General features: G+C 37.6%; 1 protein-coding gene across 6 annotated transcripts in view; it reads right to left on the bottom strand.

The window, feature by feature from the left end:
* The window catches only part of LOC131067952 (uncharacterized), a 217358-nt gene that overhangs the window by 29456 nt on the left and 170934 nt on the right, over positions 1-16968 (bottom strand). The window lies entirely within an intron of this gene.

The following is a 16968-nucleotide window of genomic DNA, read 5'->3' as shown; positions in this document are numbered from 1 at the left end:
AAGTGACAAAGATTCGCTTATAAACTGAGATAGGAATACAGTATGAAGCTGCGGACCTGGAATTAGCAGTAAAATGTCGATACGGTGCTGTCCTGCAAATTTGAGCAAAAGTTGTCGGGACGATGGCGCCCGGCGCCACGGTCCTCCGAAAAATCCGCGAAACGAAGGGGGATTTGTTCGTCTCTGCACAAGGATTCCAGATCTTCAATCTCAGCCGTGTACCTGCAACCTACACACAGAAAAGCGAAGACGATTGGGGGGTTAGGGATTAGGGGTTTGCCTTTAGGTCAAACCCCGGTTTTGGAATTAACCAAGAAATGAGCAAGAGCTGTAAATGTAAATGACTGTAAAACAAGCACTAATACCTTGTTCTAAGGATGTTTGTATCCTTATGTGCGAAGGTTTAGATGTTGTATGTTGTATGTTGTAGTAGTATGTGATCTCCTCTTCAATGGTTGAATCCTTGTCTTGAATGCAACACTTAGCCTTGAATGGAGACTTGAAATGATCAATTGCTTGAAGGAATGCTTGAATGCTTGAATGCTTGAGTATAGTTTCCACGCCTTTTTCATCATATGACCTTCTTCCCAAATGGGAGAGGCAAATGTAGTTTATATACTTGTCAATTAGGGCTGATAGATTGATTTTCCCGACCTTAGGCCGACCAGGAAAGTTAATTTCCAAATTGCAAACAAAAAGACCCGAGACCCCTTAGGAGACCGGGCCCAAAATAGGACCCAGGGACCAGGGCGCTGGGCGCCCTGGTCCCACCTCCCGGGACAGCAGGGTGCAAGGAGGTTCAGGCCAGGGTACTTGAAAAATGCAGTTTTCAGTGTCATAATCAGGTTTCGGGGTCTCCATTCAGGTTGCATGTTGCATCGCCATCGTGAAGACCGAAATGCAGTCGAAATTGCAAGTGTCGCAATTTTAGGACGCTACATTTAGCCCCCACTTTAGCGGGAGTATGTATGCTCATACTTCCGGTAAAGTACAAGGAAACAACATTGAAAAACTTACACCACGTCAAGGAGGCAAGACACACCAAGCCCCTAGTGGACTAAGGATCTTACGACTTCGATTGACAAAGTAAAAGGGAAGATCACGAGGGAGAACCATGACTGTCAGTAGTAAGGTTCCCTCACTATGAGTCATGCAAGAAAGATATCAAGAATTTTCAAGGCAAAGCTAAATTTGTCAAGAAATTTTCAAGTATCTTGAAAAGATATGAACGGGATGTATGCCCCCCTACGTTAAAGCGATCGCACACGCCTCACCGGGGGTGATTGTTTTAACGTAGTGATACACATAAGAATGAGAAAGGAAAGGAGCACGTTATCGCAAGGATTTAGCCCCCAAGTGTGAGATAAGCCCAAGGATAATAGACACAAAACACAAAGCACGAGGTGACTTCGCTTTCCTTGGGGTCAGTATGCTGTATGATAAGTCATGTATATATCATATGTACGTATGCATAATTGTTCTTCATTCCCCAATCAAGGAAGGTCACCTAGAAGAAGGGAACACATGTGTCTTTTGAGTCAACATGAGAGAGATCGAGAGATCTCAATGCTTTGCATCATCCTCAAGTAGACAACACTAAGGACAACAAATAGAAGAATGAGAATAACATATAGAAGAAGTAACACAAGAGAGGAGGAGAGAATCTGCTATGCTAATGTAACTAGTCTAGCACGTCATCTACCCCCTGATCTTGCTGATCAATGTTTCGGGAAGGCAGGGAACACGCTAGAGGAGGAACATTCAACACAGCAGATGGAGCTATCACAAGATCCAAACAAGGGCTATGTTCATGTTTCGAGCCACATTGTTCTTGTCTAGGAGCTAGGATAAGTGCTTTAGAAAATTCATTAGATAAATGGTTATCAATATCAACAAGTTCATATTCACTATCAGAATGAACAGGAGTAACATTTTCATCATGAATAACATTTTCATCTATATCATCATCAAGATTTATAAAAATAGGATTTTTAACTCGCACAGGATCAAGACCATCATGCATCTTATGTTTAGGAGATTTAGGCTCAATGTCCGACTGAGGAGAAAATGGAATAATGCTTGTTGAAGGTGTTTTTGGAGATTTCAAAGTTTGAGAAGTAGCTGCTTGAGCCCTAAGACGACGCTTTCGTCGGCGTTCACGTGCAGAACGATTTCGTCTAGTCTTAGTAGGAAGTGAAGAAGATTGAGGAGGAGGAATGTTCTCATCCCTATCACTTGGGTGTTTAGGTTGTGATCTCTTAGGCTGAATAATAGGAGAAGAAGAAGGTCTCTTCTCTCTATAAAAGGAAGGAGGAGGAACTGCTCCATATAAAGGAGGAATTTTTGGTTTAGGAAGGAGACCAAGTCCATCATGACGAGGAGGTATAGGTCTACTTTTAGGAAGTTTATTAGACATAGACATAGTCACATCCATAGGGATGGGTTGGGAATCTTCTTGAGGAAAGACATTAGTTTTATCTTTCAAAGGAAGAACTTCCTTCTCAAGAATGATAGGAATGTCAAGTTTAGGTGTTCTAGGTTCACTTAAAGATAGGATCATATCTGTTTTCCACTTTTGATAAGATTTGAAAAGATGATCACTTCGCGAAGGAAGGGATTGGAATTGTTTAGGCCAAAAGTAATCAAGAGGAACACTAGAGGTTCTTTCAGCTGGTTTAAAGAGGCTATGATTGACAGTAACAACTTCACCATTATGGGGAAATTTCAAACACTTATGAATAGGAGAAGCAATAGCTTTCATGGAAGATAGCCAAGGATAGCCAAGCTTCACACGAAATTGTTCGGAAGATGGAATAATAGCAAAGTCCACATCAAGGGATTTGTTATAGACCTCAATAGGCAATGTAATAGAACCAATTGCGGGAGAAGAAAATGCATCAAATAGTTTCACAATCACATCTGTTTTATCATAAATCACTTGATTCAATTGCAAAGTAAAAAGAAATTCTTCAGTAATAACATTAACCATGCACGAAGGATCAATAAGCACTCCACGGCAAGGTGTATTCTTGACTTTTGCAACTATGTATAAAGGACCATCAGGTGCCCTAATGGTTTCATTGGAATCAAATGTGATGGAAGGTTCTTTAGGGTTTTCTTGCTGCTCTACAAAGTTAATCACATTTGGAGTCATAGACACAAGACCATCAGATGAAAGAGAGGAATCATTAGTCTCAATCGCATTAGAGGTATGAGAAGGTAATGGATCAGTGAAAATCTGAAGATTTTGATTAGGAGGAGCTACAGATGTATTGCCTTTATCATTCACTCCAGAAACAGAAATAGTATTATTATCAATCAAATCTTGAATTTTACCCTTTAAAGAAAAACATTTTTCAGTATCATGCCCAGGCTGACGATGAAATTGACAAAAGGCTTTGTTATCAAAATAAGGTGAAGTAATCTTTGCAGGATCAATTTGTCTTATAGGAGGAAGAGTAAGCACATTTTGTTCCAATAATTTATTCATAATACTATGCAATGATTCATTCAAAGGAGTATACTTTCTTTCTTTCTTGAAAAATTTAGAAATAGGAGGCACACCTGATGTTGCATTCACATTGTTGTTGATGATGTTTTCATTGAATTTGATGGAGTCTCTGTTCGGTTTAAACTTCCCAAATGGTTGTTGACTGCTATCACCCTTATCACTCGGAGCCATAGGATGTGATTGTTCCATTTGACTCACAGTCAGTTGATAATTGTGAAGAGTTGCACACAACTGTTGGAAAGAAGTAAACTCAGAAAACAGAAGTTTGTCTCGAATATCTTTTTGTAAATTAGAAATAAAGATTCTTTGAATATCATTGTCAGGCACTGGAAAAGAAATTTGAGCATACAAATGCTTATATCTACCAATGAAATCAGTCACTTTTTCTTTAACACCTTGTTTACAATGCATTAAATCAATCAAAGTAACTTTAGGACTTATATTGTTTTGAAATTGTTGAATGAAAGCATTTGCAAGTTGTTCGAAAGAAGTAATAGAATAGGAAGGCAACGAGCAATACCATTGTAGGGCTTTGTCTCTTAATGTTCTCGTGAATAGTTTTGCAAGCAACCTTTGGTCATAAGCAAAATCAGTACAAATTGTTTGAAAAGTCTTAACATGTGTTAGAGGATCACCTTTACCATTATAAAGCTCCAAATGCGGAATTTCAACATGTTTAGGGGGAATAGCTCGAACAATGTCAAGAGAAAGTGGGCTCGCAACATCAAATGTGGGCACACTAAACTTAGATTGATTCATAGAGGCAATTTGTTGCTGTAAAGAAGAGACAGTTTGTGCAAGATTGTTAATGGTCGCTTCAGTCGAAGAGTTCATATTAGATGTGTTAAATTGAGATGGAGATGTTATGTTATTGAAAGAAGGTAAAGAGTAAGGTGGTGGGACCCTATGATAATTAGTCATAGGAGATGATTGGACAGGAGGAACACTACAAGGAGGAATGGAATGATTAAATGAATTGCCCCCTTGCGTCATGTTCATTTGCGGAGATGTAATAGGAACACTCATTGAAGGAATGAATGAAGAAGTCAGATTAATTGAAGAGGAAGGATTGCCCCCATGACTAGTGATCACAGGGGGAATGTCTTGTGTAGAAGTAGCCATTATGTTTGATGTAAAGGTAGGTATGCTAGCAATAGAAGTCATCAAAGGAATAGAATGATTGACTTGAGTAGGAGGTTGTGTATAACCTAAAGTTTCGGCACAACTCTTCATAGGCATCACGTTCGAATTCACAATGTGTGAAATACCAGGCAAAATATCAATTCCATTCTTATCACTTTGAAGCATACGTTTTAGACCCTCAATTAAAGGAAGAGCTTGACTATCAGGGTATTCTTGAGACATCCATTGTCGAAAATCGTCAAATTGGTTATCCAATTTCGAAATTTGTTCTTCAGAAACCTCATGGAGAGCTTCTTCATCATTAGGAGGATTAGAGGAATTACCCATGTCCTCGTTAAAAAGGCTATTCAAATTAGGTTCCATCTCCTCAGTAGTTAAACCTCGGAAAGACTTAATTCTACGGCTTCGTCTAACGGGAATAGTGTAAGTAGGGCTTATTGTTGTAAAACTCATGCACTAGAGAAGGAGAGAAAATTTTGATTTTAGAGGTAGCAATTTTCAGTAAAATCAGCCAATCTTCTGGATTTAAGTTGTTAAATGCAATCACAACAGTCTCCCGAAATTTCGGAAAAAATGTCCGGGACCGTGGCGCTCGGAGTGCAACACGGTCCTTGCAACTTTTTTCAAAATTTGCAGGGATGAAAGGTATGATGATTTTAAAGCCAATCTGAAAAAATTGAGTGATTTTACGATCTGTAGATAGGCCAAATTAAAGTTGCAATCTCAAAATTGAACCCTACCCAGATTGTCGAAAAATGCAAAATTTGAATTTTGAAAATGAGAGGGAAACTGAAATTTTGAATTTTATGATTTTAGAGGGAATGTCAAAAGCAATGCAAGTTTTGAAATTCAAAAATTGACTCAATTTCACGCAAAATTCAATTTTGAAAGCGGAAATCAAAGTTGTTGTAATTAAGCACTTAATTTCAAAAGTCACAAAATGCAAGAATTTGAATAAAACACTGAAATTTTTAATGAATGTTAATGCACTTTTCAGATTTAGGACAGTAAGAACACAATTTTGACACAAAATTTCAGTTTCAATGATTTTTGAATGTTTAAAAGTCTTAATCCAAGCAATCACAAGACCAACTTTGACTGTAATTTTGAAGGTGTTATAATTGATAAATCAGCCAAAATTCTGGATTTTAGCAGGAAAATACAGTAAGATCTTGCTCCCGAAATTTCGAAAAAAATGTCGGGGACGATGGCGCTCGGCGCCACGGTCCTCGCAACTTTTTTCCAAATTTTCAGGGATGAAAGATATTGTGATTTTATTGCGGAATCCAAAGTTACAGCTGATTTGGAAATGTTTTGATCAGTGAAATTGTCGGACAAAGGTTGAATCAAGAGGGTTTCAAAAATTAGGGTTTTGACACTTAACCGCTTAATTTTCAAAATTAAAACATAGATATGAATTGATAATTTGTAATAGAAGGATAGATCTGAAACAAGCATTAACAATTAAACATTTCACAAGCTTAATTACTAAAAAGAAATTTTAGGGTTTTTATGCAATCACCTCTAAAATTTTGCAAAAGATCAAACATGGAAATGTAATCAATTTTTTTCAGATCTAAGCATGAAAAATCAGAAAGGATGTTCACGTCGGGTTCACCAAAATGTAAAGCGGAAAAATCGCGATCGAACCCTAGTTGCTCTCCCCTCTTCCAACTCCAAGGAGAGAGAAGGGAGGTTCGCTAGGATTCGATGGTTTTCACTTAGGGGGGAGACTTTACATTCAAAAGAGGGGTTGAAACCCACAAGATCCAATCCCACGCAATGCAAGATTGGATGCTAAATGAGTTTCAAGGGTTAAGACAGCAAGGCTACCCTCTTTTGTAAAGAATGTGCATAGAAGAATTGAGCTAGGAATGCATAAAAAGTGACAAAGATTCGCTTATAAACTGAGATAGGAATACAGTATGAAGTTGCGGACCTGGAATTAGCAGTAAAATGTCGATACGGCGCTGTCCTGCAAATTTGAGCAAAAGTTGTCGGGACGATGGCGCCCAGCGCCACGGTCCTCCGAAAAATCCGCGAAACGAAGGGGGATCTGTTCGTCTCTGCACAAGGATTCCAGATCTTCAATCTCAGCCGCGTACCTGCAACCTACACACAGAAAAGCGAAGACGAGTGGGGGGTTAGGGATTAGGGGTTTGCCTTTAGGTCAAACCCCGGTTTTGGAATTAACCAAGAAATGAGCAAGAGCTGTAAATGTAAATGACTGTAAAACAAGCACTAATACCTTGTTCTAAGGATGTTTGTATCCTTATGTGCGAAGGTTTAGATGTTGTATGTTGTATGTTGTAGTAGTATGTGATCTCCTCTTCAATGGTTGAATCCTTGTCTTGAATGCAACACTTAGCCTTGAATGGAGACTTGAAATGATCAATTGCTTGAAGGAATGCTTGAATGCTTGAGTATAGTTTCCACGCCTTTTTCATCATATGACCTTCTTCCCAAATGGGAGAGGCAAATGTAGTTTATATACTTGTCAATTAGGGCTGATAGACTGATTTTCCCGACCTTAGGCCGACCAGGAAAGTTAATTTCCAAATTGCAAACAAAAAGACCCGAGACCCCTTAGGAGACCGGGCCCAAAATAGGACCCAGGGACCAGGGCGCTGGGCGCCATGGTCCTGGGGGCCAGGGCGCTGGGCGCTCTGGTCCCACCTCCCGGGACAGCAGGGTGCAAGGAGGTTCAGGCTAGGGTACTTGAAAAATGCAGTTTTCAGTGTCATAATCAGGTTTCGGGGTCTCCATTCAGGTTGCATGTTGCATCGCCATCGTGAAGACCGAAATGCAGTCGAAATTGCAAGTGTCGCAATTTTAGGATGCTACAAATCCTTGTAGTGGTCTTTGCATATGATGATGTGGTCCACTCCTCACTTACAAACATCTATTTCAAACTGGCCTGACTGAAGTATGGATTGCAACGTGATAAAATTTGTTGTAAATCTGGTAATTCCTGACGAGCCAACTCTTTCTTATTTGTGGAATTTATCACAAGGTTGAGGACCCAAGTATGATTATATATGTATTTGCAAACATTCCTTGCGTTCTCTACACATTTTCATCTAGGGAATTTTGCCAAGATCCTCCAATATGAGGTCAAGGCAATGAGCAACACAAGGGGTCCAAAACAAGGTGGGGCGCCTCTCCATAAAAAGTTTACCTACAGTAACATAATTTGCTGCATTATCAGTCACTATTTGTACCACATTCTTCTCACCCACCTCCTCCAACACCCCACAGAGATACTCAGCATTTTTCATTTTTCTTAAGGCATCAATTGACTTCAAAAACACTATGCTACCTAAGAAAAAAAAAAAGTGATTTAGTAATATAAAAATTAAAAAACTTAATCACTAAATCAATATACTTTACAAAATACAAAGTACAATTACTTGATGAGGAGACAAAAAAATTCAGCAGTGTTTTATTTCTTCTGTCGGTCCAACCATTAGTCATGATGGTGCAACCCTTCCTCCTCCATACCTCACGTTGCTCGACAATTATAACTTAACATCAGCCACCTTTTGACTCAAAATAGGACCTTTTATCTCCTCATCATTAGGGGCTTTGAACCCTGAACCACAAACAGTAATGGCATCTACCATAATTTACCAATAAGGAAACCTAAAATAAATTAAATAAACAGAATAAGTATTTACTATTAACTATTAAGTTTTACTTGTATCTTTAAAAATAAAAATGATCAATGTGGTATACTCTTAATTTATTAAAAACAAAAATATCAAGACATAGAAATCAAAATAATAATGAATAACTTGTTGCATGAAATGGAATGACGTTGTAGAACCAAAAATCTCCAATTACATTTTCCGCAGCGTCGTGCTTCTCCTTATTCCAACCCATGCTCTCAAGCGATGGTTGGGCACCCAGAGTCGTGCGTGGAACAAAAAGTGAATCTAATGTGGATTTATTTTTACAAATCTAAGGCCTAATGCTCACACTCCAACTACCACTACTTCCAAATGCAAGAAATGGAGGCCGAGGATTTGAAGAAGCCTCTTCACCAATGTTTGCCATTTCTTCCATTTGCTTCCTTTTTAATTCTTTTTTCTCTTAAAATTCCTCTAATTGAGCTTGCACTTCACGTATAGCCTTAGGGGGTGCTCTTTTGCATGTTTTGGCATCATGGCTTTGAATTTGTGCAATGTGATATTTCAACCAGTTAATACCTCCCCCACTATATTTCATTTTGCAATGAAAACTTATTGCTTCTTTTTTTTATTTGGGGATGGTATGTTTCCAAGCCTTATCCGTTCTAATTAGGTCTGCCTTTGGGCACCACTACCACTACCAGTAGGCAAAGACATTAAGTTGCAATATATTATAAATGACAAAAATCAGCATCTACACAATTTAATTAAGTTAAAAATAAATAAAATAAAGAAAAAACAAAAATAGGGTTTCTTATTTTTTCCATCAACATAAAATTAAAGAAAACAAAAATGTACAATAAAATGGAAATATGAAAGTAAAAAAATCAAAAAGCAACAAAAAAATGCAACTTACCTATTCAAATTTTCCAAAATTGAAGAAATGCACCTTCAAATTTGTAGAGGCCTCCTCCAAATCCTTCTTTAACTCCTTTAAATGCATGAATGCAAGCTACTAACTTGCACAAACAATAAGCAATCACTATCTACTCTTCAATCGATCTGTTCTGCTCTTCTATGCCTCAATATTTTTGCTCAAATGCCTCTTTTGGTCAAGTGAAAACACATAAGTTTTTAATTTTTTTTTGCTTTTAATGTGTTCCTACATGACAAAGTCTTACCCTCGGGACTCGGCAAGTCTATTGAGTTTGAGAGACTCAGCCAGACTCGGTCGAGTCCGAGTCCAACACCCCTTGGACTATGCAAAGCCGACCCGGTTATGAACTCGCAGAGTCCTGGATCACTAGTGTGGTCTATTGTAGAAGGTTAAATTCCAAAAAAAAACAATTTTGGCTAAGCAAATTAAACACCATAATCTGAAAACATTTATATAAATTGATTTGGCTGTACGAAGCTAACATTGAAATTTTAAACTTATAGAAGGTTAAATTACAAATCTTGGCCAACAAATGATTGATACCTCAGTAGTAGGGCACCCAAACCAATATATGGGGAGTATTGGGTTCACGTCCTAGCTAGGGCCCTTATTTTTGTTAGGTAAATTGAACTCTATAAATGGATACATATATATGAAACAAAATACCATAAGTTCATAATTTCTTTTCAAATTCTGATCATTTATTAATTGAATGCTGATGGCAATTGTGCATTAAGGATAAACCGGAATGTTTTTGACAATAAGGAAAGAGCCCTCAATGTATTCAATTTTGAAGCCATAATCTATCATGTAATTATGTAGGCTTTATCCAACTCCACTTTGATGGATATTAGATTTGGCTAACTTTGAGAGGAGCAAAAATAAAAGAATTAGAGCCTACAATAAGCATAGCGGGGGCAGATGTACAGTCGAAAGAAGAAGAAAACGTAAAGATAATTAGAAAATTGCCACTCTACAAAATGGAAGTGCTAATCAAGTCCATAACTTTTATCCAGGTCAAAGATTCCTAAACTACAGGAAGATTTGGAGCAGCAACAGGATATTTCTTCTATTCCAGGTCCAAGCAACAGTTCCAGAATAGATCTGCCTCCTGTCTATGCAGGCATTAGTTCCAGCGATGATGAAATCAAGCGAATGGACACCTTAATTTTCTTTTGATTTTAAATGTTGTAATTTGGTAATATTGTGGCACCTCATTTAGTATCTTGGACTGGTGAAATAGTTTAATCCTATTATAAGATTTAGCAGCATGTTTGTACATATATTTTCCAAATAAAAAGAAAGGTGCTTTTCCATGCTCACAATTTGTTGATACATGATAGCCTCGGTAAGATAAATGATTGAATGAGAGATAAATGAAGTCTCCCATTCAATCATCTATCTCATCGATAGACTATGATAAGACTTCAGTCATCATATATATACATGAGATTATGATCATGATTCAGTTATCATATATTTATCATTGATCATATGCCTGATATACAATCTAGTTGTGATCGTATCCCTCGATTCATATATATAACCTTGCATATAAATCCCGATTAACAATCGGGTTCTTAACCAATGCCTAAATATCGATTAACATCGGTTACAAATCGTAATGCACATCACACCGATTGGTATCGGGTTTATTGTTTATCACATACACACCAATTAGTATAGGGTTTATTGTTTATCGCATACACACTGATTAGTATCGGGTTTATTGTTAAGTGCATACACACCGATTGGTATCGGTTAATTCGATTATAGTTGAAGAGGCACGATCAAGTAATATCTTGATCGGTCATGTCTAATAGACATGACCGGACAAGGTATTGCTTGACCTCCTTTGTTTGCATATATATATCGACGGTGAAATGTGGGAAGAACATCGAAATTAATAAATGCTCTTTCTCCATCTGCAACATTCCATATAATAATCAGATTTATTATATTGTGAATTAACATATACTTGAAAGGAAGAATAACTTGAATATAACTTGCACCTTGAATTGAAAATTGAAATACATTTACACAATTGTCTAAAGTTGCATCAAAATTGTTGAACATTCTCTATTTCTGATACGTAATCGGAATTCAGATACATTCCTAGGGACTATTTTGTTAAATTCGTGCCCTAGATCAATAATCAGATTTGTAATTTAGTAAACTATAATCAAGTAAATTCAAGAATGAAACAAGGAACCAAGAGACAAACACAAATACCTTGGGAAAACCTCCAAGGAGGAAAAACCAAGCATTAAAGACCCACAGGTCAGGTTATGTATTCACTCTTATTGCACAACATACAATACTTAGCTTGCTTTTCTAAATCTGATCTTTACATATCAGATCTGCCCCTTTTGCATGCTTCAAGACTGCACCAAAATGCCCTATGTCCTCTTGGACAATTTCGCACAAGTCTAGACAAGTTCGCACCCTCCTTGTAAATTCGCACCTTTTCATGCAGAGCTAATTCCCTGAACTTGAATGAATTGTCTTTGCAAGATATCTTTATTTATATATGTCTTTAGCCTTTATTAATTCAAGTCGACCTCCTTCCCTTTTTGGCACCAATATAGTTATTGTGGCGTGGGAATTTAGGATGGCGTGCAAGTATAGGGTTGGGTTTAGACTTGGGGGGATGTTACCCTTTAGGATAGGGCCCAGTCCTAAATGGGTTCGGATGTTGCCTTAAGGCAATCCGAACCCATATATAGACCTAGTTACAAACAACACTCCCTCTTAACTAGGGAAGAAGAGAATACATAATCTGAACCTTTAGAGTTCCATCTAGCACACAAGCATAGAATTACATCTTCCACCTAGCACACAAGCATAGGATGGTTCTAGCACACAAGCATAGAAAGTGTAATACACAAGTGGGTCTTTACATAATTACAATTATCCATCTAGCACACAAGCTTAGATTGGACTCAATTCATTCTTGCACACAAGCAAAGAATGATCAAAGTGCTGCAGATAGAGTCACTGAGATTGGAGCTCCCTCTCAATTAGGGTTCCGTTTTCCACAATACCAAGTCTGTCTCTGAAGTATTCGAACTTCACTCTAGATAAGGGTTTGGTAAGGATGTCTGCAACCTGTTCATCCGTGCTAATGTACTTTGGTTGAATGGCACCTCTTTGCACCATATCCCGAATGAAGTGATAGTGTGTTTCCACATGTTTGGACCGGTCATGGAACACAGAATTTACTGACATTTTTATGCAACTTTGATTATCACAATGAATGGTGGTAGAACCACTAGCTTGACCAAATAATCCAACGAGGAGTTTGCGAAGCCACACTGCTTCTCTGGATGCAAAAGATGCTATAATGTACTCAGCATCTGCAGTGCTCAATGCTACGAAAGATTGCTTTCTACACGCCCAAGAGATCACTGCAGAGCCCAAGTTGAAGCAGATACCCAAAGTACTTTTCCTGATACATTCATTGTGTAGTCTGTAATCTGAACTCAGCCAGCACTCCTTAGAGAGGATCACAACAAGTAGCCAGTAACCATAAATAATAAGTAACCAAATCACATAATGGAAACTCATCATGGAACCTTTTATAATATTCATCTTGCCTTGCCTGTAGAGGATGAATCCAGAACTTTATCATGTACACTTGCAAGACATGAATAAACACAAGTATATATATCCATGATATCTATCACGCATATACACCATCCATTGCCTGCTAAGAATGATGAAGAGCTTCCATTTCAATCTTCTCTCAGAGAAGAATGTCACATCATAATCCTTCATCTTGCTCACAAGCATAGAATGAAGTTACATAAACCATAGTCCTCCATTTTGCACACAAGCAAAGAATGAATAAACATAATCTTCTATCTAGTACACTTTCCATCCAGCACACAAGCATAGGATGAAATTCCATCTTTTCTACCATCTTACATTGCCCGCAGAGGATGGTAACAATTACTCTTCTCCCTGAGAAGATTACGCTACCACCTTACATTACCCGCAGAGGGTGGTTGATGAAACACAATGCATCACTGAGGTTGAGACTCCTTCTCAATCAAGGGCGATGTTCTCCACAGCTCCAAGTCTATCTTCTAAAGTACTCAAGCTTCAAAAGACTTGGTGAGAACATTTGCAACGCAAGATTATCCTGCCATAAGACACTGAATTTTCAGGTATCTCTATACGATTCTGATAATAAATAATTATAAGAAACCATTCAACAAGAATTTGAAAAACCACACAATTTCCTTGATACAGTTCATGCTCCAATGAATTCAGCTTCAGCAGTACTCAGCGTGACTGAGGACTGTTTGTTGTAGTCCTAAGAGATCATAGGGTATTCAAGTTACAACAAGAGATTGAAGTGACTTCCTTTATCTGAGACACTTCAGAATCTGAGTTAGCCTTCTGAGGTGATTACAGTCTTCTGCTCACAATCATTTGAGATTTTCAAAATGCAACAAGATATGCTTGGCAGCAACAACATGCTTCAACCTTGATCATGAATTAGCTGAGGCATCCACCAATCAGTTGCTTGTCTTCAGATGGATCTGCAAAATCAAACTTTGCTACAGACATCCTAAATCTTTATGTTAGTTTTCATAAAGGTTTACAATCCATTATTCTAAATATCAAAAGTATACTTGACTTGGAATAATTTGGTTAGATCCTTGACATATTTCTAATCCTAGAAGACAATAAATTTAGATCCTTGCGCTAATTATTCCTTATATTCCAATGATGAGAATAGAGTTAAATCATCACATCAGAAACCAAAATACTTTAAGAAAGGAAGTTAGAACTTTACAAAACCCTAGACTTAACAAATGATTGTCAATTCTTTAATACTAAGTATTTATTGAAGATAGGACTCCCTCTTAATCCTTAATCAAATAAGAATCAATAAAGGAACCAGAAATCATATACAACTGAAGATGCTACTTGCTTTTCTCTTACTTTCACCTTCTGCAAGGTGAATTTTCAGAAAACCTTCATCTTTAACCCCGAGAGGCTGAGATACAACCTAGTTCCCATCTGAATAGCCATGCCTGAAAGGATCCTTATATACTTATAAAAGAGAACAGGTGTGAGATTCAAGCAAGCAAAATACATAAGACAAATCATCTTTCAAAGAACAACTGAAATTTAGATTTCTTAGAAACCCAATCACAAGATATAGTATGACTACATACATATGATTGATAAATATCAAGTAGAACAAAATCTTCATACTTTGCTGAACAAGATCCTAATTATATTCAGCTTTGGTGGAAGTAGAAGAAATTAACGAGTGAAATGCTTACCTCAGCCTAAAGAGATCTCAATGCTAATCACAGAAAGAGACCACTTACTTGTTCATCTTTCACTCTTCCTACATATGCTATTTACAACAATACATTCTAACTTCTACTATGTAGGAAAGAGCATCATTATAACCAAATAACTGAAAGCAACCTGTCATGCAGTTATTTTAACAGATAAATGATGCATGATAAGACTGCATTTGTCACAACATTTAATGACATGAGCTCGAATGCAACAGGGATGATATAAGGATGGTAACTCGAGATAACACAGGCACAAACTTGCTTGTAAACCTGCAAGGATAAACACCTGTCACAGGGAACCTCAAAACATGATTGGCCCAACACGGGTTAATTCAAAGAGAATATTATTTTCCTTTCACACAACCCAATAGGGGTTTTACAAAACTAAGTAAGCACAAACCCATAAGAAGCAAATATTGATAATGAAACCTTTATTATTACAACTTGACAAAGAAACCCCATATATTCAACAGGAATACTTAACCTTCAATTATCATAAAGTCTCTCATCACAAAGTTAATAAAGAATTTAAAAAATACACCTGCTGATGTTTAGATAACACTGACACTGGAACCGAAAGCTTCTCAAAAGAAACTATCTTTGCAGTCTATCTTCAAAAGCCATAATTCGCAATCTCCTCTTGATGTGCCTTAGCACAGTCAGCTAGGGTTTGAAGATTGGTGGGAATACAACTGATTTTGTTAGCAATACAAAATAGTAGTTGCATGTCTAGTAGCTAAATAAATCTACCATACCATCAAAGATTCAATCATTATTAAAATTGGATCGGATCACATCAAGGGTTAAGAATCATGAAATATATACCAACCTAGGGTTTAGACCAATTCTGAAAATCAACAACTTTGAAGGTCTGAATAAGGTAATGACTCCACAGTATATACTTTGCATTCCAGAGATCTGAAAATCTGAAAGGAGAAATATCAGTTACTTCCTTCTTTGGTTCTTCACTCGAATCTCCACAATCTTTAATGAATTAAAGAATGACTCCTTGATAAGGACCCGATGATGCCCTCTAACTTCACCCCTGTCATTTTCTTAATAAAAGGCGAACAACAACCTGGAGGTAAGAGCTTACTGAAATCTGAGGGTTAGTATAACCTTAGCTCTGATACCATGTTAAATTCGTGCCCTAGATCAGTAATCAGATTTGTAATTTAGTAAACTACAATCAAGTAAATTCAAGAATGAAACAAGGAACCAAGAGACAAACACAAATACCCTGGGAAAACCTCCAAGGAGGAAAAACCCAACATAAAAGACCCACAGGTCAGATTATGTATTCACTCTTATTGCACAACATACAATACTTAGCTTGCTTTTCCGAATCCGATCTTTACATATCAGATCTGCCCCTTTTGCATGCTTCAAGACTGCACCAAAATGCCCTATGTCCTCTTGGACAATTTTGCACAAGTCTAGACAAGTTCGCACCCTCCGTGTAAATTCGCACCTTTTCATGCAGAGCTAATTCGCTGAACTTGAATGAATTGTCTTTGCAAGATATCTTTATTTATATATGTCTTTAGCCTTTATTAATTGAAGTTGGCCTCCTTCCCTTTTTGGCACCAATATAGTTATTGTGGCGTGGGTATTTAGGATGGCGTGCAAGTATAGGGCTGGGTTTAGACTTGGAGGCACATTACCCTTTAGGATAGGGCCCAGTCCTAAATGGGTTTGGATGTTGCCTTAAGGCAATCTGAACCCATATATAGACCTGGTTACAAACAACATATTTCATGTGACAGGCACAACTTTCCAATTTCTACATTCAATATTTTTTCCAGATTAATGTTCCTTAATAAAGATCTCATGCGTATGGAAAGGTTACATCTCAATTTAAGTTGTTTGATATTCAAATTGGGAATTCTCTGCTATACTATTCCCTCAATGCCTCAGGTTAGTAAACAAGAATTCATCATTGTATCCATTAGATGACCTATAAGGCTTGCTTGAAAATTGAAGATGACATGGACTGAGCTAAAGGAGTCTTTAGTGCCTATAAACTTCTGCATTACCAATGTTATCTACATTTCCAACACAGTCCAATCCACACACGCGGAGTACAGCAAACACAAGATTCCTTGGTGTTTGCAGGTATACAGCTCCAGCTTTAATCCAATTCAGACACAAAGTCCTAAACAACAGTTTCTCCAATATCAAGAGAACAGCGCAGCTAACATCTTTCAGATTTTGGGTGGTCCATGCAAGACTTTGAGCCCAGACCACACTTAAAAGATCAATCAGACAATGTAGGTGACAGAAACTTAAGGCAGACAACATTGCCAATCTCATTATCATTTTTTTCTCAGCAGTGAATGTTAAGAGAGTGGCTGACAGGAATGGCCTGGCTTGCCTTCATTGCTGTAGGTGTATGTGGGCATGAATCTCGATCACTATTAGTAT

Source organism: Cryptomeria japonica, chromosome 6 (genome assembly GCF_030272615.1).
Source record: "Cryptomeria japonica chromosome 6, Sugi_1.0, whole genome shotgun sequence".
NCBI classification, from domain to species: domain Eukaryota; kingdom Viridiplantae; phylum Streptophyta; class Pinopsida; order Cupressales; family Cupressaceae; genus Cryptomeria; species Cryptomeria japonica.
The sequence above is the reverse complement of the archived record's forward strand: the minus strand, read 5'-3'. Positions and strand labels throughout refer to the sequence as shown.